Here is a 24,132-nt window from a genome sequence, read left to right on the forward strand (position 1 = left end):
AGGCAATCTACAGATACAATGCAATGCCTATCAAAATGCCAACGGAATTTTTCACAGAACTAGAAAAAATAATTCTAAAATTTGTATGGAAATACAATAGACCATGAATAGCCTAAAAGATCTTGAGAAAGAAGAACAAAACTTGTGGCATCACACTCCCTGACTTCAGGCTATATTACAAAACTACAGTAATAAAAGCAGTGCACAACAGGGAGGGAACCCAGCCCCACCCATCAGCAAACAAGCAGATTAAAGTTTTACTGAGCTCTGCCCACCAGAGCAACACCCAGCTCTACTCAGCACCAGTCCCTCCCATCAGGAAACTTGCACAAGCCTCTTAGATAGCCTCATCCACCAGAGAACAGACAGCAGAAGCAAGAAGAACTACAATCCTGCAGCATGTGGAACAAAATCCACATTCACAGAAAGATAGACAAGATGAAAAGGCAGAGGGCTATGTACCAGATGAAGGAACAAGATAAAACCCCAGAAAAACAACTAAATGAAGTGGAGATAGGCAACCTTCCAGAAAAAGAATTCAGAATAATGATAGTGAAGATGATACAGGACCTTGGAAAAAGAATGGAGGCAAAGATTGAGAAGATGCAAGAAATGTTTAACACAGACCTAAAAGAATTAAAGTACAAACACCTTGAAGAATTAAAGAACAAACAAACAGAGATGAACAATACAATAACTGAAATGAAAAATACACTAGAAGGAATCGATAGCAGAATAACTGAGGCAGAACAGATAAGTGACCGGGAAGACAGAATGGTGGAATTCACTGCTGTGGAACAGAATGAAGATAAAGGAATGAAAAGGAATGAAGACAGCCAAAGAGACCTCTGGGACAACATTAAACACAACAACATTTGCATTATAAGGGTCCCAGAAGGAGAAGAGAGAGAGAAAGGACCAGAGAAAATATTTGAAGAGATTATAGTAGAAAACTTCCCTAACATGGGAAAGGAAATAGCCACCCAAGTCCAGGAAGCGCAGAGAGTCCCAGTCAGGATAAACACAAGGAAAAACACGCCGAGACACATGGTAATCAAATTGACAAAAATAAACGACGAAGAAAAATTATTAAAAGCAACAAGGGAAAAATGACAAATAACATACAAGGGAACTCCCATAAGGTTAACAGCTGATTTCTCAGCAGAAACTCTACAAGCCAGAAGGGAGTGCCATGATATATTTAAAGTGATGAAAGGGAAGAACCTACAACCAACATTACTCTACCTGGCAAGGATCGCATTCAGATTTGATGGAGAAATCAAAAGCTTTACAGACAAGCAAAAGCTAGGAGAATTCAGCACCACCAAACCAGCTCTAAAACAAATGCTAAAGGAACTTCTCTAAGTGGGAAACAAGAGAAGAAAGGGACCTACAAAAACAAACACATAACAATTAAGAAAATGGTAATAGGAAAATACATGTCGATAATAACCTTAAATGTGAATGGATTAAATGCTCCAACCAAAAGACACAGGCTCACTGAATGGATACAAAAACAAGACCCATATATATGCTGTCTACAAGAGACCCACTGTATGTGTCTGTAGGGACACATACAGACTGAAATTGAGGGGATGGAAAAAGATATTCTATGCAAATGGAAATCAAAAGAAAGCTGGAGTAGCAATACTCATATCAGATAAAATAGACTTTAAAATAAAGAATGTTACAAGAGACAAGGAAGGACACTATATAATGTTCAAGGGATCAATCCAAGGAGAAGATATAACAATGATAAATATATATGCACCCAACATAGGAACACCACAATTCATAAGGCAACTGCTAACAGCTATAAAAGAGGAAATTGACAGTAACACAATAATAGTGGGGGACTATAACACCTCACTTACACCAATGGACAGATCATCCAAACAGAAAATTAATAAGGAAACACAAGCTTTAAATGACACAATAGACCAGATAGATTTAATTGATATTTTTAGGGCATTCCATCCGAATACAGCAAATTACACTTTCTTCTCAAGTGCACATGGGACATTCTCCATGATAGATCACATTTTGGGTCACAAATCAAGCCTCAGTAAATTTAAGAAAATTGAAATCATATCAAGCATCTTTTCTGACCACAATGCTATGAGATTAGAAATCAATTACAGGGAAAAAAAACACAAACACATGGAGGCTAAACAATATGTTACTAAATAACCAAGAGATCACTGAAGAAATCAAAGAGGAAATCAAAAAGTACCTACAGACAAATTACAATGAAAACACGACTATCCAAAACCTGTGGGTTGCAGCAAAAGCAGTTCTAAGAGGGAAGTTAAGAGCAATACAAGCCTACCTCAAGAAACAAGAAAAATCTCAAATAAACAATCTAACCTTACACCTAAAGGAACTAGAGAAAGAAGAACAAACAAAGCCCAAAGTTAGTAGAAGAAAAGAAATCATAAAGATCAGAGCAGAAATAAAGAAATAGAAACACAGAAAACAATAGCAAAGATAAATAAAACTAAAAGCTGGTTCTTTGAGAAGATAAACAAAATTGATAAACCATTAGGCAGACTCATCAAGACAAAGAAGGGGAGGACTCAAATCAATAAAATTAGAAATGAAAAAGGCAAAGTTACAACAGACACTGCAGAAATACAAAGCATCCTAAGAGACTACTACAAGCAACTCTATGCCAATAAAATGGACAACCTGGAAGAAAAGGACAAATTCTTACAAAGGTATAATGTTCCAAGACTGAACCAGGAAGAAATAGAAAATATGAACAGATCAAATACAAGTAATGAAATTGAAACTGTGATTAAAAATCTTCCAACAAGCAAACAAAAATCCAGGACCAGATGGCTTCACAGGTGGATTCTATCAAACATTTAGAGAAGAGCTAACACCCATCCTTCTCAAACTCTTCCAAAAAATTGCAGAGGAAGGAACACTCCCAAACTCATTCTGTGAGGCTACCATCACCCTGATACCAAAACCAGACAAAGATACTACAAAAAAAGAAAATTACAGATCAATATCACTAATGAATATAGATGCAAAAGTCCTCAACAAAATACTAGCAAACAGAATCCAACAACACACTGAAAGGATCTTACACCATGATCAGGTGGGATTTATCCCAGGGATGCAAGGATTCTTCAATATATGCAAATCATTCAATGTGATACACCATATTAACAAACTGAAGAATAAAAACCATATGATCATCTCAATAGATGCAGAAAAAGCTTTTGACAAAATTCAACACCCATTTATGATAAAAACTCTCCAGAAAGTGGGCATAGAAGGAACCTACCTCAACATAATGAAGACCATATATGACAAACCCACAGCAAGCATCATTCTCAATGGTGAAAAACTGAAAGCATTTCCTCTAAGATCAGGAACAAGACAAGGACATCCACTCTCACCACTATTATTCAACATAGTTTTGGAACTCCTAGCCACGGCAATCAGAGAAGAAAAAGAAATAAAAAGAATTCAAATTGGAAAAGAAGAAGTAAACTGTCACTGTTTGCAGATGATATGATACTATACATAGAGAATCCTAAAGTTGCCACCAGAAAACTACTAGAGCTAATTAATGAATTTGGTAAAGTTGCAGAATACAAAATTAATGCATAGAAATCTCTTGCATTCCTATACACTAATGATGAAAAATCTGAAAGTGAAATTAAGAAAACACTCCCATTTATCATTGCAACAGAAAGAATAAAATACCTAGGAATAAACCTACCTAGAGAGACAAAAGACGTGTATGCAAAAAACTATAATACACTGATGAAAGTAATTAAAGATGATACAAACAGATGGAGAGATATACCATGTTCTTGGAATGGAAGAATCAATATTGTGAAAATGACTATACTACCTAAAGCAATCTACATATCCAGTGCAATCCCTATCAATTTACCAATGACATTTTTTACAGAACTAGAACAAAAAATCTTAAAATTTGTATGGAGACACAAAAGACCCCGAATAGCTAAAGCAGTCTTGAGGGGAAAAAATGGAGCTGCAGCAATCAGATTCCCTGACTTCAGACTATACTACAAAGCTACAGTAATCAAGACAGTACGATACTGGCACAAAAACAGAAATATAGATCAATGGATCAGGGTAGAAAGCCTAGAGATAAACCCACGCACCTATGGTGAACTAATCTATGACAAAGGAGGCAAGGATATACAATGGAGAAGACAGTTTCTTCAATAAGTGGTGCTGGGAAAACTGGACAGCTACATGTAAAAGAATGAAATTAGAACACTCCCTAACACCATACACAAAAATAAACTCAAAATGGATTAGAGACCTAAATGTAAGACTGGACACTATAAAACTCTTAGAGGAAAACTTAGGAAAAACACTCTTTGACATAAATCACAGCAAGATCTTTTTTGGTCTACCTCCTAGAGTAATGGAAATAAAAACAAAAATAAAGAAATGGGACCTAATGAAGCTTAAAAGCTTTTGCACAGCAAAGGAAACCATAAACAAGACGAAAAGACAACCCTCAGAATGGGAGCAAATATTTGCAAATGAACCAACGGGCAAAGGATTAATCTCCAAAATATATAAACAGCTCATGCAGCTCAATATTAAAAAAACAAACAACCCAATCCAAACATGGGCAGAAGACCTAAATAGACATTTCTCCAAAGAAGACATACAGATGGCCAAGAAGCACATGAAAAGCTGCTCAACATCACTAATTATCAGAGAACTGCAAATCAAAACTACAGTCAGGTATCACCTCACACCAGTTAGAATGGGCATCATCAGAAAATCTACAAACAACAAATGCTGGAGAGGGTGTGGAGTATAGGGAACCCTCTTGCACTGTTGATGGGAATGTAAATTGATACAGCCACTCTGGAGAACAGTATGGAGGTTCCTTAAAAAACTAAAAATAGAATTACCATATGACCCAGCAATCCCACTACTGGGCATATACCCAGAGAAAACCATAATTCAAAAAGACACTTGCACCCCATTGTTCATTGCAGCTCTATTTACAATAGCCAGGTCATGGAAGCCAGCTAAATGCCCATCGACAGATGAATGGGTAAAGAAGATGTGGTGCATATGTACAATGGAATATTACTCAGCCATAAAAAGGAACGAAATTGGGTCATTTTTAGAGACATGGATGGACCTAGACTCTGTCATACAGAGTGAAGTAAGTCAGAAAGAGAAGAACAAATATCGTATATTAACACATATATGTGGAACCTAGAAAAATGGTACAGATGAACCGTTTTGCAGGGCAGAAATAGAGACACAGATGTAGAGAACAAATGTATGGACACCAGGGGGAAAGTGGTGGGGGGTGGTGATGAATTGGGATTTTGGGATTGACATATATACACTAATATGTATAAAATTCATAACTAATAAGAACCTGCTGTATAAAAAATTAAATTAAAAAATTTTTTAAACAAAATAAAATAAAAGCAGTATAGTACTAGCACAAAAACTGACACATAGATCAATGGAACAGAATAGAGAGCCCAGAAATAAACCAACACTTATATGGTCTATTAATCTATGACAAAGGAGGCAAGAGTATGCAATGGGGGAAAAGACAGCCTCTTCAACCAGTGGTGTTGGGAAAACTGGACAGCTACATGCAAAAGAATCAAACTGGACTACTTTCTTATACCATATAGAAAAATAAACTCAAAATGGGTTAAAGACTTAAATGTAAGACCTGAAACCATAAAAATTCTAGAAGAAAACATAAGCAGTATGCTCTTTGACAATAGTCTTAGCAATATTTTTTTTGGATACGTCTCCACAGGCAAGGGAAACAAAAGTAAAAATAAATAAATGGGAGTACAACAACTAAAAAGGCTTTGCACAGTAAAGGAAATTATCAACAAAATGAAAAGGCTGTCTACTGACTGGGAGAAGATATTTGCAAACAATATATCTAGTAAGGGGTTAATATCAAAAATATAGAAAGAACTCAAATAAGCTAATATGAAAAAAACAAGCAATTCGATTTAAAAAATGGGCAGAGGACCTGAATAGACACTTTTTTCCCCAAAGAAGACATGCAGAAGGCCAACAGGCACGTGAAAAGATGTTCAACATCAGTAATCATCAGGGAAATGCAAATCAAAACCACAATGAGATATCACCTCACACCTGTCAGAATGACTATCATGAAAAAGACAACAAGTAGCAAGTGGTGGCAAGGATGTGGAGAAAAGGGAACACTCATGTACAATTAGTAGGAATGTAAATTGGTGCAACCACTATCGAAAATAGTATGGAGGAAATAGAGACACAGGTGTAGAGAACAAATGTATGGACACCAAGGGGGGAAAGTGGGGGGGGGGGGGGATGAACTGAGAGATTGGGATTGACATGTACACACTAATATGTATAAAACAGAGAACTAATTTAGTAAAAAAGAAAATGGTATGGAGGTTCTTCAAAAAATTAAAAATAGAACTACTATATGATCCAGCAATTTCACTCCTGGATTTTTATCCAAAGAAAACAAAAATACTAATTCCAAAAGATATATGCACCCCTATGTTCATTGCAGCATTTTTTACAGTAGGCAAGATGTAGAAGCCACCAAAGTGCCCATGGATAGATAAACAGATAAAGATGTGGTGTGTGTGTGTGTGTGTGTGTGTGTGTGTGTGTGTGTGTATGCAACAAAAATTACTCGGCCATAAAAAAGAATGAAATCTTGCCATTTGCAACAAAATGGATGGACCTAGAGGATATTACATTTAGTGAAATAAGTCAGAGAAATACACATACTGTATGATTTCACTTATATGTGTAATCTAAAAAACAAAACAAATGAACAAACATAACAAAACAGAAACAGAGTCACAGATACCAAGAACAAAGAGGTGGTTGCCAGAGGGGAAGAAATGAAGAGATGAGAGAAATAGGTGAGGGAGATTAAGTGGTACACACTTTCAGTTACAAAATAAATGGGTCATGGGTATAAAATACATAGTGTGGGGAATATAGTCAATAATAATGTAGTATCTTTGTATGGTGACAGATCATAACTAGACATACTGTGGTGATCATTTTGAAATGTGTGGAGATGTTGAATCACTGTGTTGTACACCAGCAAGTGACATGGTGTTGTAGGTCAGTTATACTTCAGAAACAAACAACAAACACATAAACTCATAGAAAAAGAGATCAGATTTGTGGTTATCAGAGGTAGGGGATTGGGGGAGGGATTGGATGAAGGTGGTCAGCAGGTACAAACTTCCAGTTATAAGAAAAATAAGTACTAGGGTTGTACTGTACAACATGATGAATATAATTAACACTGCTCTCTGTTATAAGTGAAAACTGTTAAGAGAGTAAATCCTAAGAGTCCTCATCACTGTGTTAACAACTTTCTTTTATAACAAAATATTTTTTCTTTTATTTTTTATTTATATGGGATTATGGATATTCACTAATTTATTATGGTAATCATTTCATGATGTACGTAAGTCAAACCATTATGCTGTATACCTTAAACTTATCCAGTGCTGTATGTCAATTATATCTCAATAAAAGTGGAGGGAAAAAATGTATGTATATAAAAGGAAGATCTGGTAGAAGAATAGATCCACAGAAGAAGGAATACAAATAAGAGCCATTACTTTGCTGAAAGCCTTTGAGAATTTTCTCCTCATCTGAGCTCTTAGCTTGGCAAAAACAACAACAAAACAAAACTAAAACAACCAAAAAACATACTAACAGGGTGTCTGATGTGTAAAAGAACTAGAAAACGGTATTTCCTTTTATAGGAGACTCTCCAGAGATATCAGGAAAACTATCTTGGAATATTTTCACTGCCAAAGTATCTATTTCTCAAATAGTTCTATTGTAATATGGTATGGAAAAAAAAATTTCAGTTTGGATAGGGCATGAGAATTATAAGTTTAAAGGTTGAGGGAAAAGTCTGGAATGATGTTTTTAAGTTATTTCTGTGTCATGCTAATAGCTATTTGGAGGAAGAGTGTAGCTGACTGATCATTCCCACTTCTTGTGCTTTTTAGTCATTTTCTTTGCTGTATTAGGAGTTGCTTAACTCATGAAAGGTTATGGGGTGAGAAAGCTTCTGCATAATGGAAAACAAACATCTCTCCTCCCCCGCATGCAGCAGGTTTCAAGAAACTGTGTTTGTAGGGAACAATCCTTCTTTGACTTAAGATAAAATAAAAGCAGAGCTAGTTTTCAGAGGTTAGTAATGGCAGCATGAGTTCCAGATCCAGTACCAGAAGGACTGTGGAGGGAATGAAGGGCAGAAGGTTTTTGTGTAAAGAGACAAGTGGAGATGTAGGGAAAAAAACACTAAGGAGAAAAGACAGGTAGATAATACAGAATCTCAAGGTTCACTAGCCAAGCTACTGGTCCAAAAGGTGAGGCTGTTGCATAGGAAATGGCATATATGTTGCTTGTAGAGGGACCATGTCTAAGTATCTAGGAGCTGGTTGAGCAACCGTCATTAATAGATTCATCTGGTTATCTTATGTGCAAGGCCTTCACGTACCTCGACTTCTAGGTTTTCTAATAAACCATCAGACTTTATGTTGGTGAGCACTCTGAACTAATTGCCTCTGAAGACCTCTAAAATGTTCTCAAGCATGGGAGCAATGGTAAACTAGAGGGGTTTTGAACTTGAATTAGGGGATTTTTATACCTTTTGTAGGGATCAGAGCCTGCTAGGTATAAAAATATAGATATGGATGTTGGTATAGGTATAGATATTTATTTATAACTATATCTAGGTCTAGATCTGTATTTATATCAGAATATATAATGTAAATAAATTTATATTAAAATTAATATAAATTAAAATTTTTATTAAAAGTCTTATGCGGATGGCATAGGATTTCTCCAGAATCCTTAGTCTATATTGTTATTCTCATATTGGGGGTTGCCATAAACTCCACATGATATCTTTTTCTACCACAGACACTACTTATGCTTAGAATCTACTGTGTCCTATGAGTCCTATTCAAAGTTGCTAGTTTTTCATGCCACCAGTTATATATGACGTAGCTATGAAATATGCTAACAGTATAGACGATGCTGCTTCCACAACCCAGGTAAACCTACCAACCTATCAGGGATTGAACTTCCTTCTTTATGTTGGCGTGTGAGATGAAATGATCTGTTCTATACTTTAGAAGCAATGTTCCAACATGCTCCAGACTGCCATCCCCCTACAATTTCACTGATAGCAAACCCGTGAATCATCGTAGGGTTTATCTCCCACCTCCTGGGTCACATATGCCCTACCAAGCCTTCCTTTGTTCTCACCATTTCCTGCTTATATAGGTTTATCAGCATGATGTCTTCAACATAGTGAACTGATTTGATGTTCTACAGGATGCACACATGGTTTGGGTTTCTTCTGACCATATTATAACAGAGGATGGGAAAGTTAGCAAAGCTTTGCTGCAAAACCAAAAATGAATACTGCTGTCCATTCCATATGAATATTAACTGTTTCTGTTCTTCCTTTCTGATAGCCATGGAAAAAGAACGTGTTCAGGAGATAAGTGGCTAAATGCCATCTACATAAGATGGTATCAGTCTTCTCTAGCCAAGATAACATATCTTCCACACTAACTTTAATTGGGGCTACTTCTTGGTTGAGTTTGTAGTAGTCTACAGTATTTTCCAGGCTCTGTTAGGTTTTTTGGGCCAGCCTAGTGAACCAAATGCAGATATTTTGGAGATACCACTTCTGCCTCCTTCATGTCTTTAAGGTGGTATCAATCTTTGCCATTTCTCCTGCAATATTGTCACTATCTTGTCTAAGTCGGTAGTGGGGGGATGTATCAGAGACTTCCATTTTGCCTTTTCCACCATAATAGATTTTACCTTATTGGCTAAGGAACTAAGATAGGAGTTGCACTAATTGCCAGGAATGTTTGCTAAAATTATACATTTGACAATTGGGGAAAAAGACCACATGTGAGTCATGGGACCAGTGGACACATTTTGAGCTGAACTTATACCAGGACTTCATTTATTACCTGGCATCCATGTGTTCCTACCCTCACAGGGGGACTATGAAGATGGTTTGTGGTCTTGGGTATCAATGTCTACTTAGCTCTTATGTTCAACAATCCTCAGAATGTTTGGGTATTCCATTTTCCCCAATGCATGGTTATTCAAGTAAATGACTGCAGGTCTCTTTGGGAAAAGATGAGGTAATCATTACAGCTGGAATGCTACAGGACACTTCCTGTTGGGGATCAAATCTGTCCTTCATTCAATGGGTTCATAGTTGGAAAATTGGCTCACATCTGGATATTGGACAAGAGATTGAGGCATTTTATTAAGATGGCTGCCTTAAGTCACCTTCCTTGATCATACTTTCTTGATTTTTGTTGTTGTTGTTAGAGAGATTGAATGACTGGGTGTGCATCTATCCTGAACCCAAGAAAGCTGTGTTATATTAGCCATATCTATGGTTCTGTGCTTGCCATGCTCCTCTGATTGTCATTACAACCTTGCTGCCCATGAGAGTCAGTGAGCCTACCTTACTTTAAACTGTTAAGAGCAACCGTCTAGACCCCATTATTTTGAGAACTTACCATCCCCATTCTTATACATGAGACCAGTTCTCAACATCTTCTCCCCATGAATCCTAGCTTACAGTTAGACTGTAGGCTCTAACACTGATGGCTCTCTCACCAACAGCATATTTTTTCTTACTTTGTTAAATCAAGTATCTTCCTGGCCCTCCTGCAGAACATATTATTCTGGTAGTTTTCCCAGCCTTATATCATATAACCACTCTGGCATGCTGCTTTCTCTGAACCATTTCTTCTTTGACTATCATTTGCCATAGCAATCCTTTCACTTATTCAGGGCCACCATTTTCTCCAAGCTTCTACAAGATATCCTAGAAAACACTAGCACTATTTCCTTCAGTCTTTCTTTGAATGTTTTTTCCCAGAATATTTTCCAAAAACAATTCCCCTGTGTCAATAAACTCTCCCTTATATAATTGTATATTCTCTCTGAATTTAGCTCCATATGTATTTTCCCAGTTCTTCTACAAGACTGGTTGGCTTGAAACTGCAGCCTCTTGGGATATAGTCCCTTTCTCCCTTCACAGTCCTGTCACTTCCATTGCCAGATTATAGTGTGGAATAATTCTAGCTATTGACCTATTTCCTAAGAGGAGATGGAGGTTCAGATCCTGAGAAGGGCACATGATGTCTTGCAGGAGAGAGGTTTTCTTCAAGACAAATGGGAACACCAACTTCTAACAGAGAGAAGTGGGTGAGTTCTAGGGATCCAAAGAATTCAAAGGAATCTGGGGAATCAAGATTTTCAAGGGCATGAACCCAGATGACCCCATATCTCAGAATCCCGTTTTTCCCCAATCAGGGCTCTAAACTTGGCATATCAGATTTGTCTAGGTTGAGTGTTTAACCTTTCCTGGAACCGTGCCATTTGGTCCTGAGCTTTCTATGTTCTCAGTATCTGGGAATAAAGGCTATTATATGTTTCCAAGGAGCCCCTCTAGCTTTCATGGTTAGCTTCTAATTGACCGTTAAGAACCCCTAGACCTTCATTTACTTTCTTCAGAGCATCATAACCCCTAGCAATAGTCATCCAGCTCCACTATCTTTATAAATACTATTTCTCTCATATTTCTCAAACACCTGGTGTATTGCACCTGCTAGTAAATTTCCATCTACCAGTTTACCTCTCCAGTTCACTACCAATAAAATTTTTAACAATTTCACTGATACCTTGTTACAGAAGCTTTCCAAGTTCCATCTACCACCAGTAATTTGGATCCTCATTGTGGGCTGGCTAGCAAGTGATCCTATCCATCTGCTTTACTAGATACAACTGTTGCAGGTCAAGTTACCCATGAAGCAGACTCTAAGGAGATTTTCATGTAGGAGGTTCAGTGGGCAGTACTCTTGGAATTAATGCCTGAAGGGAATGGAAAGGAATCAGATTTAGGCAGAGGGAGAACTTGGACTCTGACTAACCTCTTTCCAGCTCTGAAGCTGGCATAGATATTCAGAGTTGTCATGAGTTGCGGTAATGAGCCAACTCTTAAATCTTTGTATGAACCAGTTACTATATTTAGGCTGTCTGTGCCTGGTATGGGAACATGACCTTGAACAAGAAAGCTTTCTTCAGCAGAGGGCAATTTCTAATGGATTGACAGTTGAAGATTATTTGACAGCAGCACTCCCCAAACCTGGGTTAAAATATCCTTCAGTTCTGAAGTGTATATCTGGGCAACATAGCATAGGGTCCACAGCACAATGCTTGAGGCAATTAAATTGAAAACTACCATCATAAAGCTGTATCTGTTTGTAAACATGTGATTTCAGAACAAGGAACCAAAAATACATGTTCCTTGTCTCAAGAGAAGAACAGTTGCCATAGCAATAAAACACAAATATGCCACCACTACTACTAGCTCTCAAATGATGAGTCCACTTGTGAAATGATTAGCTAGAAGAAATAAACTGGAACATCTTTCAGTTACCTTACAGTTTTCTCATGACTAAGCTTCATCGGAAGCTGAAGTCTGGAAGGAAGGAGAAGTACAATTACAAATATATAGGGGAGTCACTTGCCATACACACTCAGATGTATATTTTTATTTCCTGTAGCTGCAGTTATTACCCTCACAATCCTCAGTCCCAGCCCTCTGCCCTCTGGAGGTAGGTATATAAAGTTTAAAATGAACTGAAACTTGGCAAGCAGTGCCATACAAAAAGCTTCGGCAAACGAAATTTGCTAAAATATTTTAACACCTGAGCGTTTTAAGAAAAAGTTAATAATGGCATTTTAGTTAATGACCATCACTTCAAACAAAATATCACAGTCCCTCAACTCCAGTTACATGTTTATGTTGGGGATGGAGCCATCCAAGCTGAAAGTTACATTCTGTTTTCTTTAGAAGGATGTTTATAAGACTATATTCTCCCCTGTATAAAGTTTAAAAGGCGATAAAATCTCAGTTGCACTAATAAGAGTGAGAAACAGTGACATTTCTGGTCTCCCCTGAAAGAAAAGTGTCCATATATTTCATCAGGATGCATTTTTCACATATTAAACGAGTATTTCACTCACCTGGAGATATTATGATCACAGTCTCGTGAGATGACTTTTACCCACTTGAAATCTGTACCCTGACATTGTGTATAAGAAATAGGTATAATTTTCCTTATTATGAATTTGTAGTTTGGATTGCATTTTACATCCATCAAATGTAAAATGTGTGCCCTCTAATAGATGGAAGCAGATCTCAACCCTAACTGCAATTAGCCTCACTTGGAGAGTTTCTTGTTTGTTTGTTTGTTTGTTTTTAATACTGATGCATAAGCCACACTCCCTAAATGATTCTAATTCATTTGGGCTGGGGTGGCCTGGACACTGCATTTCTCCCAGGGTGGAGAAGCACTGTAACACAGAGTATGGATTACCCTTATAATGTGAACATTTAACCTCAAGCTTCAAAATATCTCTTGAATCCCCGAAGTCTGATTGTCTAATATTATTTGAAGTCTCAATAGATAGGATAACAGAACTGCAGATTAACTGCTACAAATTATTCATAATCATGCTTTTTGCATCATTCACTCTGGCTTTCTTTGCATTTCTCAACTTGTTCCTTAACCTTGAACTTCAAAGTAAACTTTGAGGTAGAAATTAATCCACAGAAGAAATATCAAGGCAAGAAAAATGGGTTATCTTCTGAAAAATGTTCAATTCATCTGCACAGTAATACAGAGAATAGAATTTGGTTCTAGAAATTCATATGGTATATAGTAATGGGAAACCCAGTTTGCTATGTTTAAAGACCCTAGTCCTCAGGGACTGTCATTTAAGTTTTACTTCAGACATATGCTACTTGGATTTCATGAAGAAAAATTTCATTCACATTCAATTGTAAGATTTTAGCTTTATCAAAAACTTTCAAAATAAAGAGTCGGTTTACTATTTAAAAAGACATCAGAGATGATTTAGTGCAGCTTCAGACTCAATTCTCATCTTAAATCTTGTTGTGAGAACCAAATTCATGATTCCCTCTTCTCTTCAAAATATTAATATTTTTATAAGCCAGTGAAACAAATAAAACAAGGAATACTTAATTCCTAACTTTAAACAAGTATGTTTGGACAATGTTGTCCCATCCCTTCTTGTTCTCTGAAATCTACTTAGTGTGACAACTTGACACAACAATTGTCTTTATTGATAAAGTACATATCACCCTGGACAAACTTGTGGTTTTAAAAAATGTTCTTGTCATAGGAAAATTTATCCCTGGTCTTCTAACTGTATGTTCAGTCATATTTTATTATTTTGTTTTCAAAAGCTGTGGCTGCTAAAATTGATGGGCTGTACTGGTACCCACAGCATAAGCATCCTATTTCTTCAACCAAAGATCCATCACTTTATGAGGAGCATCACGGTGGGGGGGGGGGGGCGGTATGTGAATACAGAGTCTTTGTCACTCAGATGTGGGAAAGGAGAGAAGATGTGGAGGCTGGTAGGGATAGAGTATCTTTCTGACTTGTTCTCAAGTTTCCAGATCTGCTTTAAACAGTTTTTCTAGTTGGTCAGAAACCAAAGGAATAGAAAGGGGCAGAATGGTGAGACATGAAGTCAGTCTTCATTTTCCCAGAGAATATGAACTTCTTCACTAGGCAATGCTTCTCAAATGTTAACATGCATGTGAATCCCCAGGCAGCTTGTTGAAATGCACACCTGTTGTTTTTTTTTTAATTTTTCAAAATAATTTTTTTAACACCTTTATTGGAGTATAATTGCTGTACAATGTTGTGTTAGTTTCTGCTGTATAACAAAGTGAATCAGCTATATGTATACATATATCCCCATATCCCCTCCCTCTTGCGTCACCCTCCCACCCTCCCTATCCCACCCCTCTAGGTGGTCACAAAGCACAGAGCTGATCTTCCTGTACTATGCGGCTGCTTCCCACTAGCTATCGATTTTACATTTGGGAGTGTATATATGTCCTATACCTGTTTTGATAGGTTAAAAATGGGGCCTATGATTTTATATTTCTAACAGGGGATGCTGAGGTTGCTGGTCCAATTACTCAGAACAGAACATCTGAATATAGTCTCTGTGCAAGTTTGCCCTCTCAACCCACCTTAGACCCATGTGCTTTTCCAAGACTAGTAGTCAAATGAAACAGAAGGGAACATTGGGCGTTTAGGGTTTGATTGTTTATTCTCTTGCCCTATGAGTGTGTGTATAAGGATCTGCCAGTCATCTTTAATTAAGCACCTCATTACTTCTGATTAGAGAAGGAAAAGCATTCTCTTCACATTTCACTACCCTGCTCTACCTAGCTTATGCAGACCTTTTGTCATCAAAATATCGTATTTTAGCAGGAAATTTCAAAGCATAATCTTCTAATGAGCTGGCGATGAAACTACTCTCTTAGCCACTGAAACAGCTATATTCAGAGTTGAATTAAGGTTTTGTCCATGTGTAAAGAAATGGAGTAAGTGGCAAGAAGTTAATAGGTTCTGTCCCTAGTGGAGCAAACTAGCTGCTTTTTAAAATTAACCCTGAACCTTGTCCTCAGTCAGTAGTTAATGGAAGTGACAGATTGAATACTTCATATATTATTTATAACATTAATAGAAAAATAAAATAATTATTTCTTGGCTTCATCCCGTGCATATGTTTTAACTCTCTGCTTTCATCCTTTGGAGAGTGCATTGAATTTGCGGAAGAGACTGTCAAAGAGACTAATTAGCACCAACATTTATAGAGTGCTTTGTGTGACCAGGCAGGCACTGTTTTAGGTATTAGCTCAGTGAATCTTCGTGAGGTTTATACAATTACTTTAATTTCCATTTTAAAGATATTAAAATTGAACAGTTTAGAAACTGACCCTCTATTCCACAGCTGGAAAGCATCAGGCAAGGCTTGAAACCAAGCGTTCTGACTATAGTGCCCATGCAAGTAACCACTCTGCGATTCTGGCTTGTTAAATTATATGGGTGCAAGGTGTGAGTTCAGAGACCAGGGATGCTCCCCTCACCCAGATTCCTTCATCAGAAACCAAAGCTGCAGGTACTTTAAATTTATGTTCTCATTCATTTTCCTTATCAAATTTAGCACAAATTACCGAAAATTACTTACCCTCTTGGGTCCAGAAAAGTAACAACCTTGTATAAATCGAACCGTTCATCTCTCCAGTCCTTGCACCCACATTGCTAAACCCTGGAGGAAAAGATCAGTTGTTTGTCCGAAAGCCACTGCACATTCATTGTTTCCAGCCTGAGTTGTATGCTCATGTTTTCTTAGAAACCTTTCCAACTTCAATTGGTAATTTATACTATTGCCACTCTGTTCAGCCCTGTCGCCTTACCTTTTTCCCACCATCAGCAAATGCCCTTGACACACCTTAATCCATTAGGTGTGAAGTCCCTTACTCTCACTTCACGAACATCTGTGTACATTTCTGCCCAATCAGCCTTTCTTTGCTTCCTTTTGGTTTTCTTGGAAATAATGCCCCTCCTTCCATCCAGACTTACCTTGTGCCTCTGCTATGGATCACAGCACCAACACTCTCCTTTCTCTGTCTCCATCGGTCTCTTTTCTCTGCAGCTTCTGTGCCTTCTATGCTCAAATCTCTCCCCACATTAAAAAAGCAAACGAACAAGAAACACTACGCTCAATCTTATTACCCTTTGTAACTAGGGCTCTATTTCACCCCTCACCCTCGTCAAAATTATTTTAATGAATATACACTTATTATCTATCTTTATATCTTCATCTCTTGTTATCTTCTCAGTCTTTGGATTCACTGCTTTTGTAGTCTTCAACATCACTAATGATATCATACTAAAGTTTAATGAACATTTGGCAGTTTTTAATCTCCTTTAATTTCTTCAGCTTTTGGCATTATTACTGCTTCTTTATATTTTAAATTAACTCCTCTATTCTTTTCTAGGATAACACTCTACCTGTTTTTCTTCTGGTAAGAATGTGCAATGGTGAAATTGGGAAGGTAAAGAAAAAATTTGAGGACGTGACAGTGTCATATGTTGCTTTGATACAGTTCTGTAGAATATGAACACATGTAGGCCCAGTGGAATAGACCATCTGTTATAGTTTTCATTATAGACTATTGCTCTGACATCATCCTCTAAGTAACAGAGAATAATGTGAAACACCCTTATTCTAAATCCCCCTGTTCCTACAGTGAATACTCCATCCCTGAGAAATGGGCCCAGTGAAAATCAACCAGAAAGAAGAATATTTCATCTTAGGCAAAGTAATGCTTTTGATCCCATGTGACCTTCGAGTGTGTAGCAGTCACTTTCATAAGCAAAGTCAGAGAATTTAATAGCTGTGTTTACAGGGCAGCATGTAACACCTCCATGTGTAGCTAGCTGAAGCCAAAGGCCTTAGTGTGGAACCTAGGAGTGCCTTCCCGGGAGATATTCTTCCAATTCTGGGAAAATCTGATAAGAATGCTTTCCAGAATTTTACATGTTCCTGAAGTTGTCTGTCACTTGAAGAAGCCAGTTTGATAGGTTAAATATCTACTTTTGAAAGCTTCAAATTGTTCACTAATTTCTTTGAAATCTCCCTAATCTTTCTTGATTTCTAGGCTTAATTCTCTGCCTCAGCTTTCTCTTCAGTAAAGTGAAGAAAACATACATAGTGCATACCTCAAAGGGTAGTTGTGAATAATAAATATGTAAGTCTATTGTATGTGTTTATTACTCTTATTATTTTGTACTTTCTAATTTCTGTCAACTTTATTTTGAGTCTCACAGCCATAAAAAATCATTGAGGAACATAAACTTTCTGCTACTTATTAAATTGATTCATTGAATACACAGCCACAAACAAGCAAATAAACAAACATCTTTAATCTTACAAAATGAGAGACTAGGAACCTTGAGAGACTAGGAATCTCAAGTTACCTCAGGTTTCTCATGACTTGAGAGCAGGTAGGAAGGCTGCCTAATTCAGTTGTTGTAGAGCCTAAACGATAAATTATGTGATGCACTCAGTGTATAGAGTGCTTCCTTGTTTTAATTATAATAATTACAATAAGAAGAATCATCATTTAGTGCTGAGATTTCATTTTATTCTGTTTACCTTAACAGAAGTTAGTAGTGGTGGTGATGGGAGTAATAATAACTGAAAGAGTAGTTTATTGTATTGCTCTACTCTATCAGATTTAGAGAAAAAAAGTCAATTCAGTCTGGGAGTGCCCTTCTTGTGTGCTTGTATTTTTTTTTTTTTTTTCTTCTTATTGATCAGCCCTACTGTTCTTTTTTAGATGCTATCTCGGTTTCTTAGTCTTGGCCTCTATACTAAATACTAATAGGCAGATTTTTTACAAAATTCAAAGAAAACACTCAACCAACTTCATTCATTGGTTTCATTCACATATACTATGTTTGAAATCATTTTCTGTGGAAATAAACCTTTTAGCCTTTTGAATGTTTAATGCTTCAAAAAAAATTACCTTGTTAAACTTCTAGACTTTCTCTTGCTGTCTTGGTGAAGGTATATTTCCTTTTTCTCACTTTGTGAAAAGCTTCAGGTGTGTGTGTGTGTGAGAGAGAGAGCGAGAGAGAGAGAAATTGGAGTGGAGGAATAGATTCTAAGGGTTAAATACTCAACATTACAGAGAAGGAATAGCTTAATACCAATTAGTAATACTAAAGAATTAGCAAGGACTTAGAAGAAGCAGCACTTCCTTCTACTTTTTCACAATTCCTATGTAGTACTTTGATTTCTTGCAGGTATCAACATTTGTGTTAATTTTTTGAAATCAGGTCACAGTGTTTTTTAAATAGTTACTGCTTTAATTCAATTTTAGCAATATTCATAGAGTGACAACTAGAAGCAAAATAACCACCATAAATAATTTCCTTTGAGATCCTATGGATAGCTTACTGCTATAAACTTTAAAAAGCTGATAGAAAAAAAAAAAAAAAAAAAAAGCTGATAGAAAGGAGTATTAGATGGGAAAATTCATTTTCTTTAGAGCAGCATAATTTTCCCCCAATGTAAGATGTTTAACCTGCTCTGGAGCCAGGACGTATACAAAGTATTCACCCTGTAGAAAAGTGATCGAGTTTTTCCTACCAAAAGGAATAAGAAAAGTTCATGCATTTCTAATTCCTTCCAATCATGTAGCATAGAATTATGTGGGGTAGAATAAATGATACCCTGCCTGATTTTATCACCTATATTTCCTTTCCACATTTGCTTAAACATGAATATTCATTACATGAAACATTCACAAGAACAATTAACATTCAAATCCTGCAAATGTCTTAAAAAGTATAAATTTCTTAGGGTAAATGCCACGTTATGTAGTGAGATTTTTTTTCCCTAGGTAGTTCTATGGTTATTTTTTAAGAATTATTCTCCTTTTAATTTAAAGATATATTATTGTTCTTATTCCCAATATTTCATAATCACCCCTTAATATTTGCCTGACGTTTAAATTTTACAAAACACTTCTACTGTAGTATCTCCTTATCTTCACACCATTTCCCCACTCTACTGTTTAGACTTTATATCAAGGTAACCATGTTCTGATTTGGCCTTCCAAGTCAGTTTTGGGGGATTTTGAGGGCATGGAGATACAACCTGCAATTTTGTTAGTTATTTCTTCCTGAAGTATACTCAACAGGGAGAGTACTTTTCTTTTTACTCTTCCATTTTCTTCATTAATAAAAAGTTGGAAGCCAAGATAATTACAACATTACCCTAAAGCTTATGTTCAAGAAGTAGTATAGTTTTCCCAATATATGTATGTATGATATGTGGACTACAAGTCTTATGAGATTCTTATTTAATATTGGTCTATGTTGTTTTCCTTTTCTCTCTTTTTTGTTCTCCCTCCTCTTTTGCTGATGTTTCCTATCTTCCTCTCAACACATTACCATTACTAAATAACAGACGGACTGAATTTGTTTATCACAGCATTTCCAAACTTATGTGGTTTCTCATGATTCTATTAACATACCACAGAATTAGTGTTCCCAAACACAGAGTATTAAGTCTCATGCAAAACATTGGGCTAAACCCTAAGGGGAGTGCTCCAAACATGCTTATAGAAAGGGATAAATGTACAATTAAAAGGATACCATTAAAAGGATACATTAAAAATATCTAATGGAAAATAAATATCTAGTTTAGAGACACATCATTTTTCAGCATGGAGGTGTGTTGGTGAGCACTGAGAATTGAAGGATCAGAACATCTGGACCTCCCAACATATCCATCTGGATACTCTTGTTTTACTTTTTTTCTATTGCTATTTCTATTCCTATTACTTGAGCCACCTGCGTCTGTATGCCATTGTCTAGACCTCCTGAGACTTATGAACCATACATCTTCTCCTTTAGGAAAGTGAGAAATCACTGGGTCCAGGGAAACAATCCTCTAATTCTTTCAGTATGTCTTTTCTTGAAATCCTTGAGCATATAAAGATAATTTGATTCCAACAAGTTTCATTACACAATCTCATTTTCTAACTGTATCTCTTTTTCTAAAATTTTATTTACTGACAATAAAAATAATCAACAGAAATGGGAGAAGGAAAGTAATGATTGTCCAACACTAACTTGTACCAAGCTCTACACTAGACACTTTAAGCTATTTCATTTATTCTAAAATGTAGGGATTACTTGGTAAGCATGCAGTTAGTACTGAAGATTTGAAAGGTAAATAATTTTATGCACACAAGAAATAAAAATCTTAAAATACTTCATACCTGTACTACAGTACCTATAATACAGGAGAATGACTATCATTCAATTATATTTCAAACTATGGCTTAAAATTTTTACTTAATGACCTATTTTTCAATTATAGACAAATTTGTATTTTCAAGAATTTTTTAGTTAGGCTACCAGTAACTTCTTTAAGATAAAATATTTTCCTGGTTAATTTTAACCTGAGTCATTGGAGATTTTACATTGTATATTCCTGAACACTGTGGACTGTTGATAGGACATTAATAACTTGAAGCACTGCAGCTTTACATAGGTTTCTAACTGGGAACTGTATGATACAAGTTAGCCAGTTAATATCCTTTTATATAAAGGCATCAAATTTATATATTTATAATACACTTTATATAATATATTATATAAGATAAACTAAGGTATCATTTTCCAGGTAAATTGATGGATGCTCAATTCTGCTGGGAAACACTGGAGGCACATACCTCAGAGTTTTCCCAACTGAGATGTAAAGAAATAGGGTCTTTACCATATAATACCCATCAGTCCTTGGTCAGGAGGCTGTTTGCAGGAAGCTTTAGTTCCCTGGTAATTCTAACCTGCCACCCATGTAGGCAGAGCATTTGACCCTTTCTTTCCTGGGTCAAAGAAAGTCCTCTGGCAACAAGGCGCAGGTGCTAGATGTTGGAAGATGTGCTAGAAGGTGGGCTGGCATGCAGGGAATAGGTGGGCACTCAGAGAATATGGTAAGGCATTGACAGGATGCTATGATGTCTTCCAGAGGAAACATCCTTTTAAAAATGGGAAATAAATGAAAGGCAGTATTATGTAATAAATAATATATAGCAGCTGATAGACCAGAAATCAAATCCAGACTCTGAATATTCTGGCAGGCTAATCTTGGGAAAATAATTTCTCTCAGGCTGGGCTTCCTTATCTATAAAACAGAGAACATGGCACTTAACCTTAAAATTTGTAAAACTTAAAAGAATATCTAAGAAGTCCTTACCACAGTATCTAGAAATCAATAACTAGCAAATATTAATGCATTCAGAAGGTAGTTGGTGTTTGAGATATTCTGTGTCATTTATCAACCTTATTCTAATGCAAGAAATCTCCTCTAAAGCATTTTCCTCTGGCAGCTGTTCAATCTGGACTTCAACCCTTCTAGTTACAGGGCATATTAGCCTAAAGAGTTTGTCCTTTCTGGTTTGGGGCAGCACTAATGGCTAACATGTTCTTTTTTATGTTGGAACTGAAATTATTTCCCTAATAAATAGCCTCATAGATTATATTAAGATAAATAATTTCATTAATAAATAGTCTCAGACCCACCTCTAACATTTTTGTGAGACCTGTGGCATGACATCACATGGAGGATCACATGCCCTTTGTCTAAAAGCTACAATCAAACTAGCACAATTGATACATAAAATATTTTCTATTTTCCTGTTATAAAAAATACATCTGCATAATGGAAAATGGAAATTTATGTATTGAGATACCATTTTTAGTAGACTGAAAGACAGCAAAATGTAAACTATAAGTAAACTTAATTTCATTATGTTTCTCTGGATATCTAATTAATGATGATTCAGTGGTGTTTGGATGATTAATAAATTAAGGTGGATATAATTCATAAATTATAATGTTTATTCTATGCAGTCGTAACCTTCATTTTATCAACATCAACTGTTCTTATAATCACAATTTTAACATATTTTTTTTCTTGACAGTAATACCACATTAGACAACTTTAAAAATGTTCAAATGGTCTTTAGATCATTTATTGAAATAAAGGTGTATTATGATTTTGTATTAGAGCTCAGAGAACAGATGTTGCAATCTTTTTTAAAGTCAATTTTATAGAGGTATACTTTGCAAAAAGTGGTACACTTTTTAAGTGTATGCTTGATGAGTTTGACAAACATAGAAGGTCATGAAACCACCAAGACAATTAAGTTATTTGATATTTCCATCACTCTAAGAAGTTTCTTCATGCCCCTTTTTTAGATAAACCCCTCCCACTGCCCTCAGCCTCCAAAGGCTCTTATTGAGTTATTATAGTTCTTAGTTATTTTATAATCCAATAAGGAAAATTGTAGCCTACTGAGACAGTAGTCACTGGAATTGTGAATAAAATTCTTAAATTGAAAGTTAGTTTAAAAAAGGAATTATAGATTTTAAATAATATGCTCAAACTTTGTAATGGGGCAGCAAATAGTAAAGTATCATCATCATAGAAAATATTGCAAAGCATTTAAATTTCATCTCATAAATTGCTATCTCAGATTGCCATTTTTACCATCCTTAAAGCAGCGTATAGTTTCATAGATTATTGCTTGCATTCTTCTTTCAAAATTTCAATACTAGGATATTATAAAGAAAATGAAAATAGCAGTATGGTGCCCAAGTTGTTCCAGTTTCTCTTCATATACTTTGATCTATAATTGCCAGAAAATATTATTCTCTATAGAAATCAGTGTTGAGATTATTTGTACATTAATCTTATTCTTCATAGTCATGGGTATGCTGTTCATTTCCTTGTTCTAATTATCTTATTTTTTATTGGAACGTTACGTATGTTGCATTTTTTCCATTCAGTCTGATAACTTATTTTTTGCTAAACTTTTAATGATATTATTAAAAGTAAATGAGGATTTATACCAAATAATGTGAATAGTGCAAATTAAACTTAAGTTTAGTTTCTGCCAAAGACCATGATTCACTCTTTATTTGGAGATCACTCTTGTTTCACTTTTTTTTCTATTGCATCTCATATCTTGTGTAAAATAAATCTAGTTGTTTTATTTTGATGATTATCTCTGGAACCACAGATTGGAGAAAGAAGCAAGCAAAAAAACAAAACAACACAACAACAAAAAAATGCTTAGCACAACCAGCCAAAGTTACTTCATTCTGTAAAACTTTATCGCATTCTTGCTATTGAAGAAGGATTCACCGGTTAAATATTTTTCTGCTTTTACCCAAGTGTGTCCACAGCTGAAATTCTCTTTTTAGTTCAAAGCAGTGACCTACAAAGGGGTTAGTAGCACCATCTACACCTCTAAAACCTTCAGCTACAGTTGCCTTTTGTTTTGAAGATATAGGGCAAGAAAATGGTGAAGAATTTCCTAGAGACCTGAAAGAATTAGTTACAAAACAAATGTTTGGGTTATGGATTGAGCTGTGCCAGCACTGCATGCCAGATTCTGAGCGACAGGGGTGCCTGAATATTCTCTAATACATTTATTTTGTGTGTATGTGATATGCAGGGCCTCCTAAATCACATGACTCAGAGCAGGGAAATCCCTTGAACGGGTCTAAAGATCATCTAATCTCACTTCTTTTTGACAGACCTTTAGTTTTGAGGATGGCTATTAATGTCTTCTAT

The sequence above is a fragment of the Balaenoptera ricei genome, chromosome 13 (genome assembly GCF_028023285.1).
Source record: "Balaenoptera ricei isolate mBalRic1 chromosome 13, mBalRic1.hap2, whole genome shotgun sequence".
Classification (NCBI taxonomy): Eukaryota; Metazoa; Chordata; class Mammalia; order Artiodactyla; family Balaenopteridae; genus Balaenoptera; species Balaenoptera ricei.